The sequence below is a fragment of the Solanum lycopersicum genome, chromosome 1 (assembly GCF_036512215.1).
Source record: "Solanum lycopersicum chromosome 1, SLM_r2.1".
NCBI classification, from domain to species: Eukaryota; Viridiplantae; Streptophyta; class Magnoliopsida; order Solanales; family Solanaceae; genus Solanum; species Solanum lycopersicum.
This window is the reverse complement of record NC_090800.1, coordinates 37700264-37723534: the sequence shown is the minus strand read 5'-3', so window position 1 is coordinate 37723534 and position 23271 is coordinate 37700264. Positions and strand designations below refer to the sequence as shown.

General features: G+C 31.2%; 1 long non-coding RNA gene across 1 annotated transcript; it reads right to left on the bottom strand.

Annotated features, from left to right (window-relative positions):
• Nucleotides 1-14454: 14454 nt before the first annotated feature.
• On the bottom strand, nt 14455-19785 carry LOC104646474 (uncharacterized). Its single transcript, XR_011220955.1, has 5 exons — nt 19643-19785; nt 17251-17340; nt 16575-16646; nt 16050-16305; nt 14455-15054 (listed from the first exon to the last, which is right to left on the bottom strand). It is a non-coding gene; the product is annotated as an uncharacterized lncRNA (long non-coding RNA).
• Nucleotides 19786-23271: the final 3486 nt, after the last annotated feature.

Genomic DNA, 23271 nt, shown 5'->3' with positions numbered 1-23271 from the left:
CAAGGGCTGCAAAGATTCAAGTTTCTCCATAGATCATCATAAATTAGTAATATATGAGATCTAATTCACCTTCGATACCTCTTTCCTCAAAAGGTTCCATCAAATTAATTTCAAAAGTTGAGTTTTCAAGTGGGTTTTAATCCAATACGAAATTGATGTTATGAATTGATTTTTTTATGATTTATTTTGGATATTATTAATAGATTAAAGTTTTTATAAACTAATTATGATATATCTTGATGGTTTGATCTAGTTCGTAAAAGATGATCTTCACCCCCTTAACCCTAGGTTGTGATCTTTATATGAACTAGGTTATATTGGTTCAACTAACTAGGCTATTGGTTGAATTACTACTAGATGATGTTGTTACACTAATAATGAATTATTCAGGCTTATTATAGTATTTTCATGCTAGTTCTTGAGAGGTTGATCTAGGTTATGAAGTATGTGGTGAATTGACCTAAGTATCTTGTTTTAAGCTATGATCTAGAATTGAATTGTGATGTAGTGATTCTTCTAGCCTTGTTATTATGTTGATAATTGAATTATGATGATATTATATCCTAATTGAGTTGAATTAAGGGTTGATGGTAAGACTTTGATGATGATTATGAATAAGACTTGGTAAGTTTTATGATCGCTATTTTTTACTTCAAATTATGGTTAATTGTGATTAAGTTATGATGTTGTGTTGCAGTATGCCTTGTATTATGACTGATAGGGTGGTATCATGTTAAATTGAAATGTCTTGAAATTGTGAGGTGTTTTATTAAGATGTAAATGTTATAAGGATGACGAATGATTTACCAATGTGCCTTATCACGATACGAAGGTGTTAATGTGCTAACCCCACCTATATGAATTGTAATGAAAGTAAAATACTCATATAATTCCTATTGAGCTATGATGATGATGATGTTTATACAAGGGTTAGACCTTATGACCTACAATAAGCTATAATGATTAATAAAGACTTTTGAAAAGGGACTCTAGCTTAGCATCGAGTGAACTAGAGTGAGGAGTGTCCTCTCCCACATAAGGAAGGTAGGGTCACTAATGTACTTTTGATACTGGAGACTACAATGCATGTAGCATAAAGAGGGTCCCAACTATATCTCCTAGTTCTTGAACTATGTTGCCCCTATAGGAGTACTAGCTAGTGGATCCACGTAGTTGCTATGTTCATGTTTTGATACTACCTTGGCAACTAGTCCACCTTCTTTAGATGTAGAGTTCTATGACACTGGATTTCACATTAGCTCATGTGTTTTAAATCGGTTAGGACGAGATATTCCCAAAAGGTAAAATGAACTTAAGGAATGAACTCTAACTACAATAACCTAAGGGGTATAGCTTAGTTTAGGTAGGGGTATGGGACTCTACCTAATCATTGCGCTAGTTAGACTTGAGGGGAGTCATAGGAGAATGTTCTTATGTATGAATATGAGTATGATGATATATGATATGTATATAATGAACTTGCACATTGTTTATACTATATGTTGATTAGTTTCACACATGTATACGTTTTGGTCTATATGGTTAAAGTAAGATGATATGATATGTACTCTTAAATGCTATGCTATGTGAAGTAGGATGTTAGTCATGATTCTTTTTGGGTTACTTGATTGAGTAAGGTTATGGGGCTTTGCTTGGTCATTGTTGTTGTTGACTTGATACGGGTTCATGGGTAATTGTCTTGATTTGTTTATGTTGAAATGTACTCTTATTCATGCTTGTTGCAATTATGACTTGATGATAGAGTTACTTGACTATTCAGTCAATTATATGATATGCATGGTTACTTGAGTAGTTGTGATGTTGTTGGTCTTGTGATGTACAGGCTTATGACTTAATGAACATATATTATTGGTTAGTATGGTCTTGTTGAATGTGCATAAAGGTTTTTAATGAAAATTAAATACTTTATTAAATATCCTTTTTCTTAGAATGTTTTCAAAACTATGTGTGCATATGGTTTCATACTAGTACAAGTGGTGTACTAACCACATTGCTTCCTTTTCCCTATAATTTTAGGTTCCGGTCGTTGAAGGGCTTATCGAGATGACTTTGAAGAAAACCTAGAATTCTTGATCATCCAAGTTGGGACCTAGAATTCTTGATCATCCAATTTGGGTAGGTCATCACTCTCAGAGGGAAATGTCATTATACAACTATGAAGTTGTTTTTGTATTAAGAATCTTATGTTTCTTTCCTTTCATTTGAGTACTAATCATTTGTATGACCTATATGTGGTCTTATTGTATTGATGTATGGGCTAGGTCCAATTTGATATACTTTTATTAGATGGTTATGAGATGAGAAACTATTTTGAGACTATGTTATCTTCGATATATCTATGTGCAATAAAAATAGAAGACTAAGTAATCTTCTTATACGAAGGGTCTATGTATACTCTATATAGATATACTATGTGTCTGTAGAGTTCTATGTAAACCTCCAATTAGAAGTAATGAAAAGTTTTAAAATTTTCCGCGTTTTTGACCTATGAATGTAATGATGTAAGCTAAGAGGCTAGTCTTAGTGCTCAAAGAGGATGACAACGCCGGTTACATCTAGGGGGTATTCCCTGATGTGACAACTTGACTCTTAAATGATCCTTGAATTGAATTGTGGATTCAAGGGTTAAGATTTCTGTTTGGAAAGATCTCATGATGTTTAGGAATGATTCAAGATAACTAAACATGGGGAAAAAATTTCTGAAAATCAATATTTGGAGGTAGGCTCGAAACGCGGAGGCATTTTTAAATTCTATTTCTTAAAACGTCTGTTGAGGCAGAATATTTTGTGTCAGATTCGAGACGCGGAGTAGAGTTTTTGATCATGGAAACAGGTCGTTCGATGTGCTCCCAAGTCCAAATGTTGCTTGTCGAATTTTTTACTTTGTTTTTCTTCCCCAATTAACCCAAACTCAGTTCTTTTTCCTGAATCTCTTTTACATATAGATAGATACCTAGAAAATGTACCTAAGAACCTAAACCGAAACGACCCCATAATGCGATGTAATGAACTCAAAAACTTCACAACTCAGGCAATTCAAGATTAACATATGAAATCAAGAAGTAGGCATCAAGATCATCAATAATTTAATGACCTTAGGACGAATCAAAATTGAAATCATATGTTTGGCACGTGGTTGATCCCAATGTTATGAGAGTTTCAGATTCCTTGATAGAGATCACCCTCCACGAATTGCACTCGTAAAGCTTGGCGTTCTTGGCGAATTCTTGACTTCTCTCCCTGTCTTTCTTCTTTTATCTCTTCTCCAAACCCTAGGAGTAATTATGACTTTTCCAAACATATCTAAGACTTATTTTTACCCGTATAAACCCCTAAAATGTAATAGGAAATTAATTGGTGAAAATACTAAATTGTCCTTCCCTAAATCCGGATAAGGATTTCCCCAATCCAATAGCCCAACTTCCGAAGAGCATAACTCAGTCGTACAATATCAAAATTGTGCAAACTCGGCAGCGCTAAAAAGATATTTAAGATCTTTCCGACCATATTAAGAAGTACCTCTAACGCATCATGAGCTAGAAGTTATGGACGTTTCAAAATGACCAAATCTCACTTTCTTAACATAGACAATTTTCAGATCTTTCCTTTTTCTTTCCATGAATGATTATTTTTACTTTCTTAGATATTTCACTTGTGAGATGTCACAATAATATAACCATAACAAAACCTATGGTTCAATTGCAAATAAATTGGGGTCGATGATATAAAACTTAAGCAGTAGTAATGATTATTCTGAGACAATGAGAAAACTCATTTATGATACTAATCAACAAATTTAGGGTCATTTTTTGACATATACACTATATTACATACTATAATAAAAAAAGATATTAATGTAAGTTAGTAAGAAAGGAGCCGAAAGTCCTGCATTTGAATTTAATTAATTATGTGTTTTGTATGGACGTGATGTTCCACTTAACCTGCAAATGTTGTTGTTCTAGGATTTCTCGTCTCTTCTTTAATGTATGATGTTGTTATTTATAACTTCTTGGAAATTAGAAATTTTATTACTTCTGAAACACTATTTTCATGGAGATTTTCAGAGACTTCTTTCTTATACTATAATCTCTCTATGACTCATATTTTTATACAACAAAAATCAAAATTAAAAAATATATAGCCCTTTTTTATTTCAGAGAACGCTTTGCCTTAAGAAAAAATGTTGTTGACAATGTAGCGTATGTATCAAATTTAGGAATATTATCGAATGATCAAATGTGGTCTTCGTAAAATAGTTTAATCACGTGCGAAGCACGAGTAATTTACCTAGTCGTGTATATATATATATATATATATATATATATATATATATATAAGAAAACATTAGGTCCGCCTACGTGGCACCACCACAAACCAGAATTCCCTTTTAAATTTATTTATTTCCAAAACTAGCCTTCCCCTTTCAAGAAAAATTGTGACTTTTATGAAGAGTTGCGAATTTAATGAAGATATGTGACTTTTATGAAAAGTTGTGAATTTTATGAATAGTTACGAATTCTATGAAGAGTTGTGACTTTTCTAAGAAGATGTAAATTTACGAAGAGTTGCAACTTTAATATCAAAAGTTGTAATTTTTCTGAAAAGTTGTGACTTTTATGAAGAGTTGCGACTTTTAAGAAAATCGTGACTCTTATGAGAGGTTGTGACCTTTCCAAATGGTTGCAACTTTATCAAAGAGTTGTGACCTTTCCGATAAGGCACAATAAATATTTACTCACACTACCCTCTGTTATCTATAAATAGATGGATTTGTTGCTACTATTATTTGAAGGTTTTTTCAATTGGATAGTTGAATTCAATTACATTGATTAAGCTTCTTATGAAGTTTGTTTCATTCCTAAAAGTTTTCATCCTCTGATTTCATGGAGCTTAATCTTTACTATAAGTTGTAGTGATTCATGTAAGTATGAGAACTCTTTTTACTATTTTTGTGACATTTTTCTTTTAACTTGTTAAAAGTTACACAGAAGATGATAAAAAATTGATCTTCTCTTTTGTCCCTTTCTATAGGTGTCTTCGTATAAACAAAGAAAATTGATTTCGACTGCAATGTCACGTTACTACTCTTGCACCTCTAATTCCACAACTCATAACGTTGTTGAAATGGTTGAATTTATTACATTTGGTCTTTTCGTAAACAAAACTTTTATTTCTGCCGCTATTGTAGGTTTTTTTGCTATAGAGGAATCGAATTGAAATGCATTAATTAAACTTTTAATGAACCTTTTTCATTCCTCATTTTCCATGAAACTTAATCATTACTGTACGTCATATTATCGATAATCATATGTAGGTTCAATAAAATGTCCAATCCCGTGCGAAGCACGTGTAATTTACCTAGTATATATATAAAGGAGAACCCTAAGCCTACTTACGTGGTGCCACCACAAATAAGGATTCCCTTTTAATTTATTTTATTCCCAGAATTAGTCTTCCCCTTTCATAAAAAGTTGTGTCTACTATGAAAAGTTGTGTCTTTTATGAAAGGTTGTAACCTTTTCGAAGGGTTGTTACTTTTCCAATGAGTAGTAACCTTTTCGAAAAGTTTTGAATTTTATTATTAGTTTTCACTTTTATGACAAGTTGTTAATTTTATGAAAGACTATGACCTTTCTAAAGGATTGTAACATTTTCAAAGAATTGTAACCTTTCAATAAGACACAATATATCATTTACTCGCACTTCCCTTAGTTATGTATAAATAGAGGACTTCCTTCTTATTTAAATAACAAAAATTTTGAACAACTTCTTCCTCTTCTTCTTATGGGCAATTAAATAGTTGTGTACATTGCTCCGTTTAATGGCTCAGTGACACCATTTGTATCAATAAATTTGTGAATATAATCTTTATATCTTGAAATGATCTATTCCTTTAAACATGTTACTAGAGGAGAATAATTTCCTTAAGGGGACATTGTGTATTCAATGAGCCTGATTTTTTTCATTCTTTCATTCTATTTTTGAAGATCATTTTATATTTTTATAGTCATTAATTTATGCTGATATTATTAGTTGTTGATTTTTAGTGCATGCTTTGTATTTTGTTGTTTACGCTTACGAAAAGTTATTGTGATAAGTATTTGTTAGTACATATTTTAAATAACAAACATTAATTGGGTATTTACGCAAGTTTTCTCTACTTAAATTTTTTAAGGCACAATAAAAACCCCTTACAAATTAATAATTTACTCATCAACAACGTCATTCCTTCACACACAAGGAAGTGATTTTGTGTTCTTTAAAAACTCATCTGACAGTTAATAACTTTGCATATCCATATCTTTTGGTCTTTATGTTGATGTTATTTTTTTTTACTAAATCTTTTTAGTGGATATAATGAGTACATTATAATTGAAAGTTGATTGAAGTGTTAGTTAATTTTTTTGGGTATGTTAATCAAAAAAATTGGAAATTTTCTAGTTAGAATGATTTGCTATCATCACTGAATATTTCATAGTTTACTCCCTTTCATGTGTGATTTTTTCGTGATTTTGTTGTTTCTTAAATTTATATTGATTATTTTTCGTTTGATATGTATATTCTCTAACTTGGACACAACTTTTCGTCCTTTTAATGTTTTTCTTTTTTTCCTACTCATACGGATCTTCAAAATATTTTTGGTTTGAGTTATGAATGTTTTTGAGAAATAATTTGAAGATTATGAAACAAAACCTACTATAAATAAATGTTATATCTTAAACTACAAATAAAATGTCTGTTAAGATAGATTTGTTGTCCTTTATGTCCCAAGTCATTGCTGAGCATTTGAGTTATCTAGGTTAGACTCATTTTTAAATTTTTAAAATTCAAGAATTTTTCTTTTTGCTGAGTGTAGAATCCACCATTTTTATATACTTGTGCTTTCATAAAGAAACAATTATAACATACATATTTTTGAACAAGTCATATAGTTGTATTAAGGAAACATCTAGAAGGGCTTTTAGAGCATCATTTTCATGAAGAAAAAATTTCTAAAAAGGTCAACAATATTATTTTTTTGTTGTTTCAAATTTATTTTTCTCCTTTTATAAAATTTGTTAGAGTAATAAAGTAACAATAATGAAAACAGGTGAATGTTTCACCTCACAAAAGTAGATTGTCTCTAATATATTATTTATGTTGTTGTGGTGTACATTTATTTACGGTCTTAACTTTATCAAAAACATTCAGGGAGACAATTAAATTATGTACAAAAATATAAAAAGTGATGTTTAATTTCTACATTAGAACATCACTCAATTTTAACAAGACAATTATATCATCAAACATATATTATGATAAATCAAAGGGACACAATGTATAACATATAGGGGTATTTTGTCTTTTCCCAATTCGTTTAAACCCTAAAATACATCATTTTGACCGTCTTCATTAGATTTTAGTTAGTTTCAGCCTAGAAACATAACTAAAACTTACTTAAGTCAAATCATTAAATCAAAACATAGGAAAATTAGAAGCAAGAAAGGAGAAAAAGTTCAAGAACCCTAGTTCAAGAACGCAACAAGGTTCCAGTAGTTCCACCCCCGAAATTTAAATGTTTCTCCGCGGATTTCATCACCAGGTATGTGAGATTTCATTAGTCGGTTCCTTTCACCCATTGTGTTCCTATTTTGAGTCAGATTCTTGATTCCCATATCATGATTAGACCTAGGGTTTCTAAAACTTCAATTTAATTTAATGATTAGTAGTTATATGTTCCAAATTATATTAACATGTTATTACTCAGATTATTGCATAAATTTCAGAACCCTAGTTATTTATTACTTTAGTTTTTTAATTACAAATGTTAGGTCAGATATTTCAGTTACTTCAGATATACATGCCTCAGTTATGAATGAATAATTACCAGATTAATTGTTGCATTCTGAGTTTGCATGTTCAGTTTTGAGCTTTCCAGTATTTACAGAAACTTATTCGTAATAAGTTTATTACATGATCTATTGGGAGTAGTATAATACCGAGTTGGACTAGGGTTCAGCGTACCTAATAGTCCCAGAAATACAAGCCAAGTAGGTTGTAAGTCCCCTCTGTGGGCAATCCGTTTAGTGATCACGCAAACATGCCTTTATACCTCTGGCAGGGTTAAAGGTAAATGAAGAGTTGTGACTTTTATGAAGATTTGTGACTTTTATGAAAGATTTCGACCTTTATGAAAAGTTGCGACTTTTATGAAAAATTGTGACTTTTATAGAAAGTTGTGACTTTTACGAAAGGTCACGACCATTTTGAAAGATTGCGAATTTCTAAAGGTTTGTGACCTTTTCGGTAAGGCACAACAAGAACATTTACGCACTACCCTTTGTTTTCTATAAATTGAGGGATTTCCTTTCATTTTAAACATAGAACTTATGGATTTTTTCTTCTACTACTAAATTTAGTATTCTAAATGTAATTTACTGTCGTTGACTGGCTCGTTGACACCAGCGTTTTGGGTATCAATACACTGGTGATTGAGATTAGTCTACCATGGGAGGACATATTCCAAATCAAACCTCAGATACTAGAGGGAATAATTTCCTTAAGAGGACACTGTGTATTCAGTGGGCTTGGTCTTCTTTCTATTTTTTTTAGATTCTGGTATGTGTTACAAATTTTAGATTTGCAAATTAATTTCAGTTCTTCTATTCTTTTTTGTTCTTCACTAGTTCATTAAACTTTGGTAACTTTGTGTTTTTGCAAAATTTGTTGTAATCAGTAAGATTTTTTTGACACATATTAACAGCAATTCTTCTTCAAGAAAAATATTTTTTATATTGTTTTGGTAATATGTTTCTGATTCTAGTTTTACTACTAGTTATAATTTTCTAGTTGTGAAAATGTTCTTAAATTTTGTTGTGTTACAAAGTTCTTCAAAGTTTTGTTCTAAATATGTTAAAAATACAAGAAGAACAACAATCTTAAGAAAAATTTTATACTCGTAGTATTTCTTGTATTCTACTCATTGAAAGAATTTGATCATCGAAATAGAAGATAAAGACATTATTTCTCAATTATTTGTTGCTTTGTTTAGTAAGGTCGAAGTGAGAATATACCAGAAAAAATATGTGGTATTTCGATTATAGTTTACACCCGGTAACCTTCCTATTGTCTATCTAAGGAGGAAAATTGTTTCTAAAGGTTAACAATATTGATATTTATCATGTGTTTATTTGGAAAAAGTTCTGCAAATTATTTTTTTTTGAATGAATAAATAATGTTGTGTTTAAAATTTACTAGTTTATAAAATGAGATATGCATATTTTTGTTTGATAAATAATATATTAAAATGTTATAGTTGGAAGAGTATTTGAAAAAAAACATTTCTATGTGATGACCTAAGAATATTTGTTTTTCTGTTTGAAGAAAAAAATTCTGTAGTTTTTTTTACTTCATGTGAAACGTTAGTGTGTCTGATTTTTGTAGAATAAAAACTTTTGTGATTATCTACTCTAGATAAATTAGACTATGCAATTGGTTTGAAGAATATGAAAACTTCACATAATAACTCAGTGTTGTATTTTTGATTTTCTATAAACTTCAATATTATATAGAAATAAATTGTACAATTTTTTTGTCCTTATTGTTAGTATTTAGAATACTAAGTGGTATGTCTATTTGTGATAGAAGAAAAATTTCAGTGACTTAGAGTTTGTGATTTTGTGCCTCTATGGAATAAACTTTGACATAGTGTAAACATTGTCAAAGAGAGTTGAAGGAATATAATTCTTTTTTAGAATAATGTTTCCATAAGAGGTTTCATATTGTCAATGACATTTTGAAAGTCCAAGAAAGTATGTGGAAAAAATATTTTCAAATACTTGAAAAATATTTTTGAGATCACATTTAAAATGTGGGGGTTCTTTTCTTATGATAAGACTTAGTGTCTAATTTAACATGGAGCAAAATATACAAAATTCTTAAGAGTATATTTGGTATTGTGGTTGTTGAATTTCTCTATTTGTAGTATATAGTGTGACTAGTATAAAAATATAAAATTATCTATATACTTGTTTAGAATAACTGTGTTTTTTATTAAAAAAATGTCACTTTAAATGTTGTGATTTTTCATGAAAAGAAATGTTTATTATAATAAAAATATTTGCATAGACATGAATATTGGTGAATAGTCAGTTGTTATGTTTTTGTAAAAGAAACATTTGGACTATATTGCGTTTATTAGACCTGATGAAACTTGGTTTATGGGTAGTTCTATAACACAATCAAATGGAAAGTTATGAAAAGGTCCTTTTGAAAAATGAAATTTGACAATCTAAACAATGTTTGTATCACACAAAATTCTAAGAAAAAGGAACAACATATTAGTGAGTAAAAACCTACCCCGCGAATAGCTTTTCAAACTCAATATTTTTACTTGTTCTTACTTGCTTGAGTCAATGTTTGTGACATGAACACTTGTGCAATAAATAAAAATGTTAAGTTAGTGTGGAATCGAAGTATGCAGCGCGTTCTTATGAATTTGTTGAAAGGAATTATAATTCCTTGAATTTATTTACACTGCCATTTGTGATATGAAGTCAACACCATCTCATGGTGGGAAAGATATCTCTTTACTTTTATCGACAATTGATTAGGAATGACTATATCTATTTGTTGAATGGTAAGGATTAAGCAATAGAAATGTCTAGACAATGTAATATTGAAGTTGAAAATCAGTTTGAAAAAAATATAAAAAGTGATGAGAATGGAGAGTACAAATCTCCTTATGCAAAAGTATGTTTGGAAAGTGGAATTATCCATCAAAGTATTGCCCTTTTCACCTAAATCTAATAAAAATTGAACGTTGAAATAAATGATGGATGCATTACTTATAAGTTCGAGTTTACCGTAAAACTTGTATGGAGGAACTATTCTTACTGCAAAAGGGAACAACAAAAAGTTGTCTTTTTAAAAGGAAAGAGCTTTTGTTTGTTCATGATATAATATTTTCCATATGAGAAATGGAATGTAAGGAAATCCCATTTGAAATATTTCAAAGTGTGGGGGTGTCTATCCAAAGTCCAAGTTCCTATTACTAAAAGAATTAATATGACCTAATGATTGTGGACTGTAAAATTAGACTTGAGTAGTCTAGAGAAGGGTCTAAAAGGCCTAGGAAAGGAAAAAAGATAATGTACTTAATAAAGATATTGAGAGGCGTAGTAAATGTCAAAGGATATTTACTTCCTTCGAATATGATTTTGTAACATTTCTTGTGTCTTCTGTAGACTAATCCTTAGGAAAGATGGTTACAATAATGAGATTGATGCAATCTTGAGCAACCATATTGCAAGTTAATTGATCTTCTTGCAGAAAATAAACCTTTGGGTTCAAAGTAAATCTTCAGACGGAAAATAACAGTTGATGAAACTATTAAAAAAATATAAAGCAAGACTTCGTGTCAAAGGCTTTAGACAAAAATAAGGTTTTGATCTTGTTGATATATATACTCATTAGTAACTAGAATTACATCCATTCAGATTAGTTGTGGTATATGACCTCTCAATTCATCAAATGAATGTGAAAAGAACTTTATTAAATGTAGAATTGGAGGAAGAAATTTACATTAAATAACCCGAGGGTTTTGTGGTTCCTGGTAAATAAAAGAAAGTGTGCGAACTTGTTAAGTCACATTGTGGACTAAAACAAGCACTAAAACAATGATATAAGATATTTGACCAAACCATGTTGGCAAATGGATTTAAGAATGATGGAAGTGATAAGTGTGTTCACGTTAAAATCATAAGGTCATTGTTTTTTTGTAAATTGGTGATATGTTGATCATTAATAGAGACACTAATGACACAAATGCTATTAAACATATGCTAGAAAGATATTTTGGAATGGAAATTATTGGAGTTGTGAATGAGATGTTAGATATAAGAATCCTTAGAACTCCATAATGTTTAGCGTTTTCACGTCTCATGTAGGTACATGACTAGTTAAAATATGTGGACGTCAATATTGTCACGTCTCCAATAAGTGTGAGCTTTGCATTTAAAAAAAAAAGTGAAAAAGCAAAAGTGACTCACAATTAGATTGTATTAGAGTATTGGGAAGTATGATTTATATCATGAAGTGTGCGCGATTAGATATAACATTTGCTATTATAAACTCAGTCCATTCACAAGTGATACCAAATAAACTTATTATATTGCAATGAATAGAGTATTGGAGTATTTAAAATATTACTTAAAATTATGTCATGCATTATAACAATATCCAGCAGTATTGAAAGGATATAGTGATGCAAATTGGATCATTGGACAAATGAAGTTAAATCCACGAGTGGATATGTATTTCTCTTGGTTGAGGAGAACTCTCTTGGAAATATTTCAAAAGAGACATGTGTCACTAGCTCTAATGATCTATGAGCTAGGTGCTTTAGATAAAGTCGGTGAATAAGTTGAAAAACTCCGAAATTTCTTTATAGATATTCATTTTTAGCACAAACCATTGGTATTAGTATTCATATACTTTGATAGTCAAGATGCAATATGTAGGATATGGAGCATGATGTATAATGTAAAGTCTCGTCATATATGACATAGACATGATTCTGTTCGAAAATTGCTCTCTTGTGGAATTATCAGAACTGACTACGTAAAGTCAAAGGATAATGTGTCGGCTCCACTTTAAAAAAAGTCCTAACTAGAGAGAAAGTTGAAAGAGAATCTAAGGGAATAAATTTACGGCTTAGGAAAAGTCATCATGGAGAACTTTGTGAATGACGGTTCATTATTTTCAAAAAAACTATATCCATTCTCATGATGAAGACAATGCTCAGGGACAAGGATACAACATAAAGGTTTGTTAATGAGTTAATAAATATTAATGGTTTTAATGATTTGCTAAGTTTGGTAGATTTGACCAAATAGTGTATCTACGCGATAACATAGTTAGAAATTACCTATGTGAGTGTGATATACACTCATAAAACCAGGAGTGGTTCATGGCTGAAACGAACACAATCGTAAGAATCATAAATGTTAAAGGGTTAATTGTGTGACATATGGTTTTCTAAGTATACACCAAAGCTCGACGGTTCAAAGATATTGCATCTACCGATTAACCGAGTATTTCTGATATATGTTCACTACGAAAAATCAAAGGAAAACCCTACTTATCCAGATGCAATTAGTTCTTGCTTGTAAAGTACACATACTTCCCATTTCTTTGTCTTGGATTCATGCCCATTCATGCTAGGATTGTTGGGTTTTAAAAGGTGTGAATGAAAAATGAAGAGTTGTGTCTTTTATGAAGAGTTATGACTTTTATGAAAGGTTGCAACTTTTATGAAAAGTTATGACTTTATGAAAAGTTGCGACTTTTATGAAAAGTTGTAACTTTTATGAAAGGTGACGACCTTTCTGAAAGATTGTGACTTTCCAAAGGTTTATGAGCTTTCCGGTAAGGCACAATAAGAACCTTTTCTCAGTACGTGTACTTTACTGTCGTTGAGTGGCTCGCTGACACCAGCGATTTGGTTATCAATAAACTGGTGATTGATATCATTCTACCCTGGGAGGACATATTCAAAATCAAACCTCGGATACTAGAGGGAAATAATTTCCTTAAGGGGACATTGTGCATTCAGTGGGCTTGATCTTCTTTCTGTTTTTTAGATTCATGTATGTGTTACAAATTTTAGATTTGCAAATTAATTTTATTTCTTCTATTCTTTTGTTCTTCACTTGTTCATTAAACTTTGGTAAACTTTGTGTTTCTGAAAAATTTGTTTGAATCAGTAAGATTCTTTAGACACATATTAACAAGAATTCTTCTTTAAGAAAAATATTTCGTATATTTTTTTCCTAATATGTTTCTGATTCTAGTTTTACTACTACTTTTAATTTTCTAGTTGTGAAAATGCTCTTCAGTTTTGTTGTGTTACAAAGCTCTTCAAAGTTTTATTCTAAGTATGTTAGGAATATAAGATGCACAACAAAAGCTCCCACAAATCGATAAAAAAAACCCCTCAACGACCCTTTTTTGTAGTTAAGAAAAACATAGACATTAAAATATCTTGAGGTATTTCAAAGATCGGTATGAGAATGAGTTGCAACTTTTCTGTAGCTCACCAAGTTGAAGTTTTAAATGGAATTCTAGTGTGATTTCCAACCATGCAGCCCTACATCTGGAGGAGTTCTCCTCCAAGTTAGGTAAACCATTTTCCATTTTTCTCCTTTGCATAAAAAATAAAGCTTTGTAATGGAAGTGCCTCAACCTTTTGTGCCACGTTTGTGCTACAATGAGCTACCTTGAAAAAGCTACGTGTTCCTCGTTCAATGGATTCAAGGAAAAACTTTTTCCCTAAATTTTAATTCAGAAAATTCCTGACCATTAGAATCACTGATCAGGCACGCTTTATCTTCACACAATAATTTAAGTCCATTTTCTAGGAGTTGCCCAACACTTAATATAAGCTCTTATCAATTTCAGGAACAAATAAAACTTTATATATAAGTTTTGTACATTAGTAACTCCCTTTCCTTTCTCAAGGAGGTATTCTACATTTCTGATTCTTATTCTTGATTTAATTGATCGATCAAGTTCTCTGAAAAGATTTTCATCACCGATCATGTAGTTTGTACGACCACTTTCAATAAGCCAACTTTCACTTGAATTTATGACAGCGAAATAGGTGGCTAGAAATAGTTGCTCTTCTTCTTGTTTGTCTGAAATATGTGCATCATTTGGTTGTTGTAATACCTTCTCTTTGTAGATAATCAACATGACCAAGCTTGTGAAACTTAATGCATTTAATATCAGATTTTCTCCAATAATGTGTGGATGATTTCTCCTCACACAGTGTTGGGTTGGGAGGATATTTTTCTTCTCTGTTATTCTTAGTTGTAGCAACACCATTTGTCGTAGTGGCCTCTTCGTAGTTTCAATGATTTCCTTTCATTCCTTTTTCTTTTTTTCCGTTGGCATTTGAACCGAACTGCAACTTTTATTGCAAGGCTCCCTCAATGGATCCCTCATGCCTCATCATTCTTTGTTGTTCTTGTGCCTGCAGTGTAGTCAATAAATCTTCCAAGCTAAGCTTTGTCAGATCTTTATTATTTTCCAATGAAGCAATAGTATTCTCATATCTATTAGGTAAAGTTACAATTATCTTTTAAACTATTCTATTATAAGTAAGTTCATTTCCAAGTATCCTTATCCTATTGGCAATCCCAAGAAACCTATTAGAATAATCCATAAGTTTATTTCCAATGTTATTAATAAACTGGAACAACAAGATGATTTAAATATGAAGAATAACTTTTATTCAACTTTAATTTGTGTCACGACCCAAAAATAAACGTGATGACACTCGTCTTATCCGAGACAAGTCTGCCTAAAACTCAACTATTACAATAAAATATGGAATTCTATAATAAACTCAAAAGTACCCCAAAATCTAGTTGTCATGTGTACAAGCCTCTAAAATATTACAATTGAATCAAAAGAAAATATAAGCCTCATATGACATTGTATCTATAGTAGAACAAAATCATATATAGGAGTAAGAAGGTCTGCTCAGATGACAAACAGCTACCTCACAAATCTCCAAGAAGCCTAGGAAGAAGAGAATATCACAAAGGTCCGAGTTGGTAACCTAAAAAAAGTTGTAGAAGCAATGGTTGAATACCCAACAACAAGGTACTCCGCAAGTAAACCTCTATACACAACCTAATGGGATGAAATACGGGAACTCCTACCACCTCAATCGAACCTCCAAAACTACAACCTATATGAAACTCATCCAAACCTGACGGCTCACATTTTATATAGCACATAGATCAATAACAACACTTAGAAAAATGACATATCCTCAACAACAACACTTAGACAAATTGCATATCCTGAACAACAACACTTTAACAAATTACATAAACTCAACAGCAAGCTCGGTATTCATCAATCACACATTCCATAGAAAGCCATTCACAAAATCATCAAAACACAATATCAAGTTCACTAATGATAAGTATGTGCAATGTCATGGAATACAATGTCAAGTATAATGATTCATGTCTGACCTAGTGATACACACCCGATTTCTCTTAGTCCGGTACCTATGGGGGACATATCTGTCGATGCATCTGTCGCGGCGCACAACACATCCCTTAATAATAGTAACCATCGCGGCTTGCGATATGTCCCTCAATATATTGTATCCATTGCAGCACGTAATACGTCCCTCGAAAGGACACATCTTCTTTAAGTTCTCATTCTTTCTCGATCCACATAACACTTGTCACAACCATGTCTCAGAATAATGCAAATGACATGTTCCTTCAAATAAAGAGGATATGACCATTCATAACATTGCACGATTCACAACATCACAATCATGATACAATATCAACAATGATTCAACAAGTCTTTCAAATCATTCTCCATTCTAAAACATAACAAAAACAATTGTATTACCCTTTTTGCATTATCAGAATTAATAAATGTGGACAAATTAACCGATTACAAATTCCCATTACTCCCAAACATAAACCACGAGGAAATACACACATTATATACACTTAACAAGAGTTTAGAAATTCACTTGCCTCAAGCTAGTCGAACTATCACTCTTGCGACGTGAGTCTTTCCCTTTCATTCAACCTCCAAATAAATTCAATCTATTAAAATAAGTAATTACAATAAGACGTTCGAACTAACGACACTCATATTAGCATATATCTAGATTAGACCTAAAACTAACCCGAATTATAATCAAACTCTCAATCTTCATGTCAATTAACATGTCAACTCTCATATTTTCCACATTTCAAGGCTAAGGCTAAGTCTTAATTTCTCCAATTACTATAATTTTAAAAGTTTTCAAGTAATAGAATACACCTACTATTTAATTGCCTATCTTAATATCTTAAAACATTATTTACAATACAGTAAGCAAAAGTAAAAATAAACACCAACTCAAATCAGCAATAGACTACGCCATTGGTTATATTTTCTGAGAGGGGCAGATTAAAACCATCAAAACATTTCAATTTATATACTTTTTCTAATGATTGCCTCCACTGTTAGTCCTATATTTACCATAATAACCAACAAAACTCTCAATTCCTCAAGTAATAGAACGTTAGTGCAATCCTAATAAATTTCATATTAATCTTTTTTAACGGCAATTCTCTCCTTTTTCTGTACAAATACTCCAACATAATTATAATAATAATATTAAGACTTGTACCTATATAAATAAATCTATCAATTGAACATTACCTGGAACAGAAGCCGCCATTTTGTGTTACGCTGTATTCCTTTTTGACCATTGCTTATTAAATGTTAATCGTATTTAGGTTATTTCAATACCTGAGTTAAGTTACAATAGGATTGTAATTGAATTATGGATTTGGATAATTAACCACTAGTTAAATTAATTACTAAAATAATACCCACCAATTAAATAAACGTAGTTATACCAATAGTTCAAGATTTCCAAGTCAACTTCGCTGACTAATTAAACACAAACTCGGGGCAACTATTGATATGGGTAAAACGTTAACTTTATCAAAAAATTCTAAAAAAATGACGTGTTGGGTCATTTCATTATCCACCACTAAAAATCATGTTCGTCCTCGAACATAAGAAATAAGAAGGAAGATAACTGATGTATACTAAACGCTTAAGTTATGACCTACCAGTCAGGTGTTCATATCTCTAAGTGAATTCCTCTTTAAGACAATTCCATCAAGATAAATTAGTAAGAACTAAACTTTCGATTAAAATTTTGAAAGATCTAGAAATCAGGAGTGATAATCATGCCACAAACTAACCCATGGACCCAATTTAAACTGAAATAGAATAGACCATCATATCACCATCGTGCAAAAATACTGACAACAAAGAAAATCCCGATAACATCTGTGATGGTGAGCATTATCAATGTATGGTATTTGATTGAAGTTTATTAAATAAGTAGAGGGGCAATACAACTAACACAGAACATGGACAGCTAAAACAGACTACTGACATGCCTATAAAATAGGACAAATTATAACTAGTTAATAGCATAATGACTAAAATAAAACTAATCTCCTAATAATCACTTGAATCGATGACCCTATCTAAGATGATCCTAAAACACGTAACAACAAAAACTTTCTCTGTTTGAAAGTTGGTACATGAGTATAATACAAAGAACCAAACACTTTAAGATGTGTTATTGATGGTCTTATTTTGCTCATAAATCTATGGAAACCCTTGGTGGGATTCTATTTTGCCAATAAATCTATGTATTTATCGCCTTTGCCCAAAAAAGATTTTGACAACTTTTTCTGTAGAGAGCTAAGTTGCTTCTGTTTCTTACAGGAAGAAATTTTAGTTTATCTAGAATAAACTAATCTTGGTGCACTAACAAAATCAGTACTTGCACTTATTCTGACTCAATACCTACAATTGATTCTTCATGCTAGTAAATTTTTGCTCTTATTTCTTCAAATTTTAGAACATCATCACAGAAAATCATGGTTTTGCAGATTTTATTTGATGATGTTCTAATTTACAAAGAAATAAGAGCAGATATTGACACAGATGAAGAATAAATGTTATGTATTGAGCAAGATATAAGTACATGTGTTGCTTCTGTTAGTGCACCAAGACTAGTTCATTCCAGATATGTTAAAACTCCTGCCTTCAAGGAACGAGAAGCAACCGAAGTATGTTAAGGAAATGTTGCCAAAGTCTTTTTGAGTCGAGGCGATGAGCACATCGATTTACTTGCAAATTTGACTACAAACAAGGGTCTGGGGGTGCGGAATTCATCATAAGTTAAGATAAGTTAAGATATATATATTTATTTTTGAGGGGTGCGGAATTCATCATAAGTTAAGATATATATATTTCTTCTAATAATTGTTTTAATCTAATTATTTCTTCAAGGTTGTTTATTATATATTTTATATATAATATATCTTGGGTTCTTTGATACATATTTAAATTCTCTTGTATTAATTGTTCTAATAATCTTATATTTTCCATAGTTTCTATCAAATATTCTAAATAGTCATAGTTCATTTTAATCTGAATCTATTTCCAAATCGTATATATTTATCCTTTATATTTCTAATTCTTGTAAATTTATTTCATTCCATTCTTGATTCAATATATCTTCTAAATCATATTCAAATATTTTTTTCCATATAACTCTTTTTATGTCATCAATTTCTATATCTTTAAGTATATATAAAATAAAAGTTTTATAGCTTCTTATTTCATCGTACAATGTAAACATGTTTATTTTTATTATGCAGGTTTTTCTTCAGTTATTCCTTCCTATCTTATCATAATCTAATTAAATTCATATTAGTTTATTATAAACTAGAGTATCGTTATCATGTTTTCCGGTCATTACTAACATCGTACTTTAGCGGATAATTACTGCTTATCAGCGCCTCAACCTTGTGTACTCCCGTAACGGCATCCCTCGCCTACCGGTTTCCACTGCGGGATGGCATAGTCTAGCAGTTTTCTCCCTGTTTCCCGTTTACTAGCAAACTAGAATTCATGATTCAAATATTTCTAGTGTATAATAACTAACATAAATTTAATCAATCATATATATGATATTTAGGAATATATGAAATTAATTCTGCATATTTAATAAACAATATACCTTTGCCTCTTGTTTGTCATGCTATCTGAGATATCTCATTGTATTTTCGATTTTTCCATATGTTTTTCTTAGTTTGTATCTTTGAGAGAGCTTTGTATTTTGAGAGAGGGTTTATTAACTTGAACTTTAGTTTGGCATTGCCTGCCTTTCATTTACAATTTGGCAATCTATATATACTAAATCCTAAGTCTGCACATAAGTGCGTCTACTGTACACTTTACGACTTTTGAACAAAACTTTACAAATGGCCGGCTATACACATTGGCCTTTCAAAAAAGCAAAAGTTATTTACTGTACAAAGGAATCTTATCTCTATCTATGTCTCTTTTTCTTTTGTCACTTTTTCTTTGTCTGCCATATCTCTTTTTCTTTTCTTCATCCTTATCTTATCTTGTATCTTTATCTCCTTGTCCTTATTCCAAATAAACATATGGTATTATGTTATCTTCTCCATTGCATTTGGAGCATCTGTGATCTGGATATTTATGTCCAATAAGTTTGCAATATCTGGTTAATAATTCTTCTTAAATAAATTCCTTTTTCAATGCTCTTGTCGTAGTTTGTTCTTCTGGTTTTAATAGTGACAAAATCCATCGCTGGACTTCATCCATATCTTCTCTTCTTAAGTCTCTGGTGTTTGAATATATCATAATTTGATCTCTAGCGTAATAACTCCATATAGCGTTTCCATTTAAATTGTTGTGTGCTAACTCCTGTATAATAGTTGATATACCAATTATTCTTTTATTGGCATAAAAATTTGGTATATCTATTTTTGGTATTTCGTTTTGATGTCCAATATCTTCTGGTATGATCATATCTTCTGTTAATCCTATCTTGATAACTTGAATCGGTGACTTAATTTCTTCATACAATTTCTCTGCTGGTGCTACATAAAACTTGATATAAAAAAAGTTTCCTCTTGTAACTCCTTTGTATGTGATAAATGCTTTGTATAACTCTGGTATTCCAGTAATTTCTTTCCGTCGTATGTATACACTGTACTTAGTAGTCCATAACTTTAACATGTTTTTACTAATTTTGAACTAGTTTTCGGTTGTGCAATTAATCTATTATATCCTTGTAGTTTTTGGGTTATATAATCTTCGTTTGGATTTTTTGTTTGTGTGGATCTGGGGTTTAAATTTAAATATGTTTGGATCTTATATATGTTTTCAATGTATGATTGTGTGATATAATTGTATCTTTTTTATCACTCTGTATACTAACTGCGTATGTGGAAGTTTGTGAATCTGTGGGTATATGTTTTTGTGTGTTTTGGGTAAATGGTTTTAGAAATAACTGGTTTAAGTTTGTATTTTCGTGATTTCTCACTAACTTTCCTTCTTGTACATGCAGCTGTATTTAAGCAAACGTTATGGGTTTTAGGGAGTTTCCCATCGTCTCCTTTTATCTCTGGAATTTTATCGTCTTCCGATCGACGTAGCTCCGCATTTTTATAGTCATGCTGCTGACTTATATTAGCTTTAGACTTCAGGTTATCTTCATTAGTTTTTAGCTTTTGTATCTCAGTGTCCATTCTGTCCACTTTGGTACAAAGTATAGTAATGGCTTTGAGTAGCTCTTCGATTGTATCTTCATTTTTGTTCTCAATCTGAGTAGCTTTGTCTTTATAAGTAGTCTGCAACACCATTCTTGTTAGTCTTTATTACTTCAATTGTAAATGTAAGGTTTAATATATTTAATACCAATCTTCTAATTTCTTTTGAGGATACTGAATCTTGTATTTTTTTGGTTAACCACCATTTTACTTGTGTATTATATGTTCTTACAATAAATTTGTTATATACAATATATGGCTCAAATGCTAATAAACATTTATATGTAGAAAATAATTCTTTTCTATTTATTTTCCATTTTATTTCCGTATTTGTATATGTTCCTGAATAATATCTACAATGATATTCTATATTACTATTATCATATTTATATTTCAATACTCCTCCATAACTCTTTCCACTTGCATCAGTTTCTACTATATAAATAAATTTTTTATCTTCATCCGGAAAATATAATTTCGGTAATGTTTTACATAATAATTTTATCTTTTGAATTTGTGTTTGATCTCTATTATCAATATGGTATTCTACGTCTTTCTATAATTTTTGTTGTAATAGTATTAAGTTTTCACCTAATTTTGGTATATATTCCCTTACTTGGTTAACTTATCCTAAAAAGGATTGTAATTTCTTTTTTGTATCTAATTGTTCATTTGAGGTTATTATCTCTTGTACTATATGCGTTTGAATTTTTATTCCATTTTTATCTATTTGTATTCCTAGGAATTCTATTTTTTTCATTATTTCTGCTTTCTTTTTACTTAAACTTATTCTTGAGTGTTGTATTATATGTATAAATTTTTCTAATAATCTTATGTGTTCATCTTGTGTATTAGAATATAATAATATATCATCAATATATTGTAACGACCTGTTTAGTCGTTTTGAGCAGTAGAGTTTATTCTGGTAATAGTAGTCTGGGTCGACGGATCCCACGACGGACCGTCATGGGCACGACGGACCGTCGAGGGTGTCTCGTTCCAAAACACTTAGACTCTGGGAAAATTAGGTACTGAGAACAACTCTCTGAACTTCGTGATGGAAGAGCAGGACAGACCGTCGTAGGCACGACGGACCGTCACAGACTCTTTAATAAAATTGAGTCTCTGAACTCTATGACGACTCAGCAGGACGGACCGTCGCAGGCACGACGGACCATCACAGGCTGCGTAACCCTGACTAGGTCGAAATTCTGTTAAAAGTTTTAAGGGGTGTTGGACTATTCCTGCTTATAATTATAAAGTTAGTGGTTGAATGATAATAATTCAATTACTTGGGGGTTAAAGGAGATAACCTTGAATTAATTAGTGGGTTAATTTTACCATCTTTTATACTTAATTATATGGTAATTAGGGTAAATGAAAAGAGTTTGAATAAGAAAAAATAGAAAGAATAGAGAAAAAGAAGAGAGAACGAGCGAGAGGGAGAGAAGAACGAAGAGGAAAGCAAAGACCTTGAGGAGTAGCTTGCGTGATCACGAATTCTTCAGTGGAGGTAGGTTATGGTTTATGCTATTCCATAGTAAACTCTAAATAGCGATTGATATGTATAAGTAATTTCGTAAAGTCTTCTATATGCTTAATTGTGTGTTTGCATGATCTGATTATATGATTGTGATAAAATAAGCATGATGAGGTTGTTGAATCTTAAACCTTAAAAACCTCTTTGTTAATGATGATTCCTTGGTATAAAAGAAGGCTTGATGAACAAAAAGAATGAGAGTAGATTATCGGGTGTCACGTTCCGACACCAGGATAGTAGAGGATCGGGTGTCACATTCCGACACCAGGATAGTAGAGGATCAGAGTGTCACGTTCCGACACCAGGATAGTAGAGGATCGGAGTGTCACGTTCCGACACTAGGATAGTAGAGGATCGGGTGTCACATTTCGACACCAGGATAGTAGGGGATCAGAGTGTCACGTTGCGACACCAGGATAGTAAGATGAATAAATATTGAGGGTATCGGAGTGTCACGTTCCGACACCAGGATAGTAAAGAGAATGAATCTTGAATTATGCTAATATACTCAGGTTTGAGGAACTAATT